Raw genomic sequence first — 10866 nt, forward strand, 5'->3', positions numbered from 1 at the left:
TGTAAAAGTAGCTTAATAACAGGCTGATACTTACTGACCTGTAGTGAAAACTTTGCAACAGTCACCTCATTATGATCACGGCTACTGAAAGGTAACCACTCACATGGATAACTCAAGATCCATCATTCATATTTGGTGATAAGCTGTGGTTATCTACTCCCCTCTCTATATAATGACCTCTACACAGGTCACACGGCAGTCTCCCATACAAGTCAATGCGTCCCCTCCTGCCCATTGTGTGAATAGCCCATGAAGCTGCTGAGAAACATCTCTCATGAGGCTGTATCCACACGGGCTACAAAACACCACTCACGTGAAAAAACCCATTGGAAACCATGGGCTTCAGAGTGTAGCGATGTTTTATAACGAGATTTTGTAGCCCGTGTGGATATAGCCGGCCTGTTTCACATGGGCTACAAAAAACCCCCCCAAAAAACCGCAAGAATTCTGTAGTGATGCGACCGCTACAAAACGCATGTATGTGAAGTTTATGGTCTCCAATGGGGTCTTTCACATGAGATGTTTTGTAGCCTGAAAGAACCCATTGGACACCATGCATTTTGTAGCGATGTGACATCGCTACAAAGTCGTGTGATTTTGTACTCCATGTGAAACAGGACTAAATGCTGTTAAATGTAGCTCAAGAAAAATGCCCCCACCCCTTCCCCATGGTCATGTATAGACAACAGAATGAAAAATTCTGCAATCAGAAAATAAAAACAGATTAGAAAAATGGAGTAGGCTTCTCTATCTGGTTTTATTTAGTTAAAAAAAAAGGAAATTGGTGATATAGTCCCTTTTAGCAGCTCAAATGTAAGCCAGAGGACATCAGCGATTGGCGTCACTAGTTCTAATACGCAAACAAGGTTATTATGCGTTCTAAGGCTGCTATTACATGAGAGTAGTTAATGCTTGTGTAATAGCGCAAATTGCCGGGCTGCACCCGCACTTGCAAGTTCAGCCTGGCAATTGTCAGCAAGACTTGAACATTTGCGCAGACCGCTAGCCTAATGCTACTAATGTATTTACTTAATATAAGCAATTATTCAATAGGTTTATTTTACTGTCCTGAAAGGAAAACCCTAGAAACAAAATCAGGATTATACCAGAATTATTACTGAATCAGAACACATACACAATCAACCTAAGGCAACTTGTAAGTTTTCAGGTTGTCCAAAGTCAGATGGTTAAGAATTCTATTAAAAAGGTTCTATTCATTAGGTGGGTCTCCCAACAATTGAGTCCCATCATGACCAACTATGAATGGAGGAATCTGACAAATGTTCAATTCACCTGCAATACTGCCACATTGAATCATTACGGAGCTCCTATCAAAATCAATGGACTGTCTGTGTAATGCAGAGATGTACTGAGAGCTCCAGCGTGAGATGCCCTTCTATCCACCCCTTGCTCCAACTTTAGGGCTTATTCAGACAACCGTATATCGGCCGGATATTCACTCCCGACCGATATACGGTGTCCCTCTCTGCAGGGGGGAGGCTGGAAGAGCCGGGAGCAGTGCGCTGAGCTCCTGCCCCCTCTCCGCCCATCGCCACTATGTGCAATTAGAGGGGGCGGAGCTACATCCCGAACTTAGCTCTGCCCTGTCCCGCCCCCTCCCATTGCAAATAGTGCCGAGGGGGCGGGAGCTCAGTGCACTGCTCCCGGCTCTTCCACCCTCCTCCACCTGCAAAGAGGGACACTGTATATCGGTCGGGAGTGAAAACCCGGCCGATATACGGTCGTCTGAATAAGCCCTTAAGATGAAGATCTGGACCTTACCTGTATTCACTCAGATTTCCCTAATAGGGTTATTGAGAATGACACTCTAACCTAGACAATTCTTTAAAGGCAATATCCCACAAAACTAATCCCCACTGGTCAGCTGATAGTCGTTTAGTGTAAACACAGCCATGTTGACCAATGATAAGTCACTAGTTGTTCCGTTTCAGCTTACAAAAACAAAGTCTCTGGTTAATCAAGTGTCATTTGGTTTAAAGTCAGTTGTTTGAATAACTTTCAAACAAATCTGCATGGAGATCCCCTCTATGAAGGATCTCTTGGTGAACAACTATTGATGATCATCGCTTGGTGTATAAGCAAAGGAATGACTGTCCATGCTTCAACGACTTTCTGAGTGACGATTAGAGATGAGCGAGCGTACTCGGAAAAGCACTACTCGCTCGAGTAATTTGCTTTCTCCGAGTATCGCTGTGCTCGTCCCTGAAGATTCGGGTGCCGGCACGGAGCGGGGAGCTGCAGGGGAGAGCGGGGAGGAACGGAGGGGAGATCTTTCTCTCCCTCTCTCCCCTGCTCCCCGCTGCGACTCACCTGTCAGCCGCAGCGGCACCCGAATCTTCAGGGACGAGCACAGCGATACTCGGATAAAGCAAATTACTCGAGCGAGTAGTGCTTTTCCGAGTACGCTCGCTCATCTCTAGTGACGATCTTTACGATTGCTGCTCTGTGTAAAGTGATTGATGGGGTATAACCACTGGGTCCCCCTATCCACCACTAATCAGGAGAACAGCTTCTAGGAGGACCCTGAATGAATGGTGGAACAATCCATGCATCAGGACTGATAAACTGCTTGAACCCAGCTATCTCCAGCAGTCCCTTTGAAATGAATCCAATGGCAGTGCACATGCCTGAACGCCACACTATTCATTCAGGGACCTTCGGGATGCCCATTCTTGACATCAATAACGGTCTTAGTGGTCAGACCCCCACTGATCAGTTAGCTATCCCTTACGATATGGATAGGGAATAACAGGTTTGTAGGACTACCCCTTCAAAGCAGTCTCATCCTTGCTTCTGACAGCTGGATGATAACCAAGTACTCACTACTACAAGCTCCCATAGGTGCCACTTGGCTTCTAAACAACAAGCCTGTCTAGTTAGACTGTGGCATATACATCACTGCTTAACTAGGCAGATCTGCAGTGCAGGACACACACCGGTGAGTCCATAGTGGTTGTCAAACTTTTCCAAAAGCAGATGGGCGAACAGAATTTACAAACAAGGTGACAGAAATGGACAACTGAATGCAGGTTTTGTTTTTTTTGTGTGTGAAAAGGTTCCTAAATGCAGACGTACAAAACCAAAGAAAAATCAGACCATAATGCATACAGATTTATTTTATTTAACTTAACTCTTGTAGTACTGGAACTACTAGAAAAAAAAGCAGAGTAAGAGAATCTAAACTGCCTTAGGTTCAGCCATTCAAAATAGACAAAAGTTTCTTTTTTTTCCAATAATGTAAAGAATTCAGATTATATAGCAAGAACAGGAATAAATTCTTACAACAGAATATACAAAAACATGTTGAAAATTTTTCTTATCTACTGATTCATTTAATATAAACACAGGAATATTTTAAGAATAATTTACACACAGCATGTAATTTTAATGTAACAAATTGACCATGTTTTTTGATTTTTTTTGTTTTGCTTTTTCTTAACAAGAAAAATTGGAAAAGTTTTTTTTTTTAATCCATTTATATTATTTTTTTATTAGCAATGCATCAATTCCATAGAGTTTTTTTTTTTTTTTAAATGACCCAGAGGTAGTGATCATCTCTGGTCAGTTACTTTTCTTTCTGAAGCCTTACTGGATTGGAAAAGCAGAAAAATGGAACACACCGTTAACATTGAGGAAATCCGCTGAGAGAGGTTTGCTCAAGTTTGTCCTTTCGCGCAGAACAAGTTGATGCGTAAGGTGGCATCAAATTCGCTGGATCTTTATTCCGCCATTTGTAATGGTTTATTCCAAGCGGTAAAAATAAAAAAAAAGCCTGTTCAAACTAGATTATAGGTTCCTAGATATTTGAGCAACCAAAATCTCCAATTCTGCTGCCATCCAGTGAAGGCTGTTTTATCCATTGCGTTAACTGTAGTATACAGTAAAAGTGAAATGACCAGTATAGCTCTTCCCAATGTATCCCAATGCAACTAGAGGGTTATGTTTAAAAGAAAGAAAAAAAGGACTCTCTCTCTATATATATATATCCATCTCAATACTAATAGGGAGCAGAGGATACAGAACTGTTCAGTTATCACAATCCGTATAAAAAAAAGGGTTAAGTGTCCTTTTGGCATTTCATAAAGCTCAGAAACCAAAGACATTGTAGTGTGTATATGTAGATATCTATTATGTACATATTAGGACAGAAGCTGTGTAAAAGCAGGCAGGGATAGACATTCGATAATCTTGTCACTGTAGTAATGCAGCGAGACAAAGAGGAGTGTTATCTGTAAACCAGAATTTTAAATATTCTACCCGTAATCTACTGGACCTGGCAGACCCATCGAAGAATGCTAGTCAATAAATAGTAAATAATGCGAGATCACTTGAGCAAGACAAATGATGGAATAAGGTGCGGAGACTTGGAGTTTGGCACTAGTATATGGGAGGTGGTGCTTAAATAAGCATGAGTTAACCCCAAAGTAAGGGGTGGGAGAGGAAGAGCAGTGCCAACTGCTCCGAGCTGTTTTTCTGTAGGGCCCAGACCAGTTTGCACTTCCTTTCGCCCACACAGAAGTGTAAGAGCTCTCTTTCCAAGGCTAACAGAGGAACCTTAACTGATACTATGTGAAGAACAAATATTAATGCCGGACTAATATAATACTTGGCGACTACATCCAGTTCTAACCATGTTTAGTAGGATAGAACTGCCCTTGCAGTTACTTGTATTTTTGATATGTGTTGTGCTCCTATTTAAAGGGGTTGTCCAGTTGGAAATTCTTGTTGGTCAGCAAATGATAGATTAGCAGGGTTCCATCGCTTGGGACCCACACTGAGCATCCGCTCACAGGCCCTTGCACTCTTGTACTGATTTGATTTATGAAGAAAGCAGACAGCTCCGTCCGTACTGCAGTGGTCAAGTTTAGTATTGCAGGCTGAGTTATCATTGAAATGAATGGGAACTTTGCCTGCAATACCATGCCTGACCACTGCAGTAAGAGCGGATCTGCCTGCTTCCTGCAGAAATTAGCCAGGAAAATTGACTTCCCTGCCAATCTACTATTTATGACCTATGCTGAGGGTAGGCCATCAATAGTTTACAAGTTGACAACCCCTTTAAGCAAAACCAGTGTTTATCGTTTCTTCTATGGTGACAAAAATTAAAGAAGCTCACATAATTTTGATTAATTCCCAATGCCGAGTGGAGAATCTTAGACAAATCCTTAAAGATATATTGGTAAAAAAGGCTCGTGTCTAGTTATATTATTAGTTCAACCTATGTCAGTTAGCCATTTGCCAAGACAAATCAAATTAAATGCACCATTTAATGCATTTTACAAAGTAATGAAAGCAATAATGTTATGAGGCTTCTATTACTATAGTAAGCTAGTAATTCCATACATTGCCCCATCCTCATTTCTGTGTGTTCAATGATGTTCCTAATTTGGGGAGGGTGGGTGTGTGAAGCATCTAAGTGCCTTTTAAATAGAACGCTGAACCAAAAAAAAAAAGCAGGAAGATTAGAAAATGATAAAATAAAAAGAAATTAAAGTTCTGTATCTTCTGCTCCGCAGTCACACAAACTTGTCACTTGAGCATAAAAGGTGGATCAGTTTTGAACAATCACAACAATAAATGGATGCTAGACCTTAAATTATACTTCATTGAATGGGATATGGTTTAAAATTTGCTTCCTTAAAAGGGATTTTCCACTTTGCAAAATCTCTACTTATCAGAAGCGTCTCATAATAAGTTGACCAGAAATTGTCTTGGGATATCTGCCAATAGGTGTTCAATCTCCTTGCAGTGCTACCACGGGAGATACTAAGCATTCCACAGGGTCCATTCAAATCAGTGATCTTCCTATGTAACACAGGAGACGATACATGGGCCCTTCACAGAGACTCTTTGTAACTGATCTACAATCTGGCCAAGAAATGAAGATCCTGAATAAAGGAACCTCCCCTCCCATTACATAACTCAGAATTCCCTAATAAGGTATACAAACATGGGATTTCTAAACCCTTTTGAGGACCAAAGGACATATTTGTCCCATAGTTTGAAACGGCCCACAAAGTCAACTGAATCATTTAAGGCCCTGAAAGGGTTAAGCTCTTTGCTTTAAACCTTAGGCCTATGGTACATGGATGACTTCTAGTAGTACAACCCTGCCAAGACCAATTGCCTTTCTTTGAAGCTTTATTACACCATGGCTGACCTGTGCTTATGGGCCATCAAGAAAGTATATTCTTACCAAGGCAGATTGGTCCTCATACTCTTAGTAATCTGATCTTGCTACTAGAAAGCACCCACATATCTTACAAATGATGTTCTGTTAATTTGTGCTACAAAAATAAATCACTTACAGATATACAAGTCAGCCAAACAAACTTTGTAGGCATTGATAGAACAGAAACAAACGAATGAAGCCTCTAAGTAAACGGAAACCATTGCTATAAATGGTCTATATCATTTGGTGGCAATATACAAGGCACATGTACTTTAGTTACTGTGGAGAATAAATTCTTTAGTGCCACCTGTCCTGTTAAGATACCACTAGTACTGCTCACCTTTGGGGGGTAGGGGGATAAGTAGAACAGGGAAATTCTATGCTAGGAGATCCTTGCTTCCCCTAGCAGCAGGCGCTAGACAAGGGTCTTTCAGACCATTTGGTACCACTGATTTTAATGGAATCTGGTCATTAATTAGACAATTAGTCCATAGAAATGTTTTCAGAGCAGACTGTTGGGTTTAAAGTGTTTTACCAACCACAGTAAGTGATGGTATATGGATAGGACATTGCTTTCTGCTCGGTGGGGTTATTAATCAGTGGGTGATGTAGTGAGACAAAGGTAAGCACTGCATCCCCTTCTTTCTAGCAATCCGAGGCAGTCCCCAACAATCAGACCCTTACTCATCACAAATAGTACTAAAGTAATAAATAGTGATAATACATTACCCTGCTGTGCACTCAATGGAAGAGGAACAGTTCACGGGAAGGTAAATATCACCCAAATAATTGGGACCAATGGCAGTAATTACGGAATAGGGCAAAATCTATTTGTTTAACTCTGCCTACAAAAACTGCATGTCCATTACCTACATGCCTGCAAGTGACTTGGTAGCAGTATAACATGGATACAAAGAGAGGACATGAAATATCCACCTGAAAGTAACAATAACGTATCACTCTCTGGGCAAAACTAGACCCTTAAAGGGGTTGTCTCGCGCCGAAACGTTTTTTTTTTTTTTTCAATAGGCCCCCCCGTTCGGCGCGAGACAAACCCAAAGGATGGGTTAAAAAATATATATATATATTACTTACCCGAATCCCCGCTCTGCGACGACTTCTTTCTTCCTTCTCCAAGATGGCCGCCGGGATCTTCACCCACGATGCACCGCAGGTCTTCTCCCATGGTGCACCGTGGGCTCTGTGCGGTCCATTGCAGATTCCAGCCTCCTGATTGGCTGGAATCGGCACACGTGACGGGGCAGAGCTACGATGACGACGCGGGACCAGCTCTCCGGCACGAGCGGCCCCATTCACAAGGCAGAAGACCGGACTGCGCAAGCGCGTCTAAAAATGCCAGAAGACAGCGAATTTAGACGGATCCATGGCGACGGGGACGCTAGCAACGGAGCAGGTAAGTGAATAACTTCTGTATGGCTCATATTTAATGCACGATGTACATTACAAAGTGCATTAATATGGCCATACAGAAGTGTATAACCCCACTTGCTGCCGCGAGACAACCCCTTTAAACATGCATCAGCTGAACACAAAAAATCCACTGCAGCCTCAAGGACAACTGTTGGGCGCATGAGCACCCGTCATTCTTCCCAGCGAACAACGTTCCTGTGCTTTTACACACAGAGATAGTCGTTCAGTGAATGGAGGCGCACTGGAAATCTCTTCCGGCTGCCTACCTCCCACCACATTGAACAGGCAGTTGCTCAAAGAGTTAATGATTCCTGTTTACATTAAGCAAGAAGTCGCTTGCTAGCCACTTCATTTCAATGCGCTGAAACAAAGCGACTAATGAGCGATTTTCTCGCTCAGCGTCCTGGCAGCTGTGTGTACGCTGTACAATTATTTGAGAAAATCGCTGTTTCAAATGATTATTCAGGCAATTCTTGCCTCATGTAAAAGATACCTTTAGGGGGGGGGGAAATCTACTTACGATGAAATGTACTAATGAAATAAGCATTTTCTTACTCATCTTCATTAGGGATCTCTATTTGTAATCAGTCTGTTCAATTTTTGGAGCAGGAAAAAAATGGAATTCAAACAGATTAAGGATTTTTTCCATTGATTTCAGTTTGAAACAGTTCCATTAGGATTCCGGTTTTTTTTTTTTGGTAACAGAACAAATAGCGCTATTTGTGCAATTAAAAACAAAAAAAACCATAATGGAGCAGAATCAAGCTGAAAGCATTCTTTATTTTTTATTTTTATTGAAATCCCATTAAAATCAATGGGGGGGGGGGGGGGGGGGCTTAATTCCATCTGAATTACATTTTTCTGCTCCAAAGAAACAGACCGAAATCCCTAAAAGGCAGGCGTGGATGAGCCCTTACTAAGTGTATTGATACATGATGGATTTTATCTATACAAACCAGAGGCAGCAACTTTGTAGCCTGGAATTTGACTTATAAATTCAGTATAGTGTAAGTGACATTTTGCTTAACGTATCAACAGGACTTGTTCTGTTAGCAGTAGGAGCAATCATAAAGTAATGCGGCCTGAGGCATTTCATGCTAGATTCTTATACAACCACAAGTAACCTGCTGATTGATTTGTAAGATAAAATCTCTCCAGCTGCCGGGCTTTACTTTTAGATCGCTCCTGTTGCAAAAGTAGCAATTCTGCTATTAACACTGTATAGGAAATAGCAGCTCTGCAAAGTGCCTCCGTAGGTGACGGACTTTTGTTGACTGTCACCTCAAAGCAATTCCTGTCCTACTATTGGGAAATAAAGATCCCTAGTGCCCATAAGGAGGCGCCGAGCACGGAACTGGAGGTGTACACCCCAGTCCCAATCATTCCAGCAGGATACATGGTAGCAATTACACAAAGTGCCTAATGACTCTAGTGTCTAAAATGCTCCTGCATTTGGAGCGAAGGATTCCTAGCGAGACCATTTAGTGAAAGTCATTTTTTTTTCCTACTATGCATCCAATAATAAAGACATTTTTTTCTTTTTTTTTTTTTAAACATAACCCTCATAGTTTATTGGGATCTGAGGAGTTTAGCAGTATGTGCGACAGAGAGAGAGGGGGGTGAGGCAATCACCATGTCAAGAGGTTATCACCGTGTCAAGGAGGTGCCATCATTCTGAAATAATTTAGATGCAAAACCTGTAACATTAAGGAAATCAACCAACATCAAAAACTTCAATAAGTAACATATTACCCCTTCATTACAAAAGAAACCTGGGCAATCCGCCCTTTACTGCTCATACAGTCACTGACCAAGACAATATTTATACAGAAACCAATTACATTCGAAGTATTGCTAAAAACTTGGGATGCAATTTTTTTTTTCTTCTGTGTCCTTACCAGCTGACAATATGAGTAACTTGCATAGAAGATTCCCAGCTGTAAGGCCTTACCTAGAAAAAAGCAGCATATGTTCTACCAGAATGCTGTAAAAAGCTAGAGTGTCAAAGGCTGTCACTTTCTGGGGCTGGTTAACAAGAAAAAGAAAAGCAAAAAAGTTAAAGTGATGTATTTTGCCTCCATTTCAATAGAACAATGGATTGTAAAACCTAAAAGTATATAAAAGGCTGGTTGCATAACTGGGGGGTTCAGTTGCCCTTTGCGATAGTAGGAACTGATTCCAAAGGGATGAGAATGGCAAAATAATGCACTGGTACCTCTTTGGCATCTGTCCCTGGTTCTTTCATTGACTGAACCACCACCAGCGTATGAGCCCAGCCTAATACTTCTAGACTATTCCAAACTTCTGCAATGAGGTTGGTTTCTAGTGAAGAAATGAGCAGCATGTTGGTTGAGCGCAGAATAAACCTGCTTCAACCATAAGAAACCCTTCTACATTATATAGTATCACTTGTATGCAGAAATGAATGAACTCTGCCTATAGTATATACTGATACTTACGGTAGGTGAACCTCACCGAGCGACGACCGCGAAGGTCTGTATTTTTTTTTCTTCAGTGTATTAAGTCTAGAACTTTCTTACAAAAAGTGAAAACCTTTGAAGCTCCAGTAATTGAGCATCATGGCCATGTAATTCAGCTACAGCTGGAGCTGTGAATTTTTCCATCACTGACTAAAGAGATGGCTTTTATTATTATTTTTTTGGCTAGGAAAGAAGCATCCCCATAAAAGACCGGACTTCATATACGGTGGTTCCATCATGTAACCTTAAACAAGACATCTCTCAAAAACACTTATAATACCCCATGCACCCCAACACACCCCGGTAAATTGGAATGGTAGATCACCTCTCCCTCCTCTCTTTAACAGCATTTTGTTGCTTGAGTAGTGTATGAGGTTACCGGTTTTATGGTTTATTGTCAACTGCTGAAAAATGTGAGATGTACTTTTTTTGTCATTTTTATATAATATGTTTATATATAGATATTTACACATATAAAAAATAAAGAGTGAGGTAGATAAATGTTTGGGAAAAAAATATTGAAAACTGTCCCCTGTCATTTACCAAAAGAAAAAAAAAAAGAAAAAAAAAACACTCTCAATACATAAGAATGTGTTGGGGCATTTTTACAGTGACCAAAACCGATGAGAACAATAAATTAGAAAATTAAAAGAAAAAAAAAAATCCTACATAGAATACCTTCTTAGGTTTAGGGGCTGCACGATAAGAACAATAGACAGGATGAGATCTGATTCCATATGCTAATGGGAAGACATTCATGTT

This window comes from Eleutherodactylus coqui, chromosome 2, assembly GCF_035609145.1.
Source record: "Eleutherodactylus coqui strain aEleCoq1 chromosome 2, aEleCoq1.hap1, whole genome shotgun sequence".
NCBI classification, from domain to species: Eukaryota; Metazoa; Chordata; class Amphibia; order Anura; family Eleutherodactylidae; genus Eleutherodactylus; species Eleutherodactylus coqui.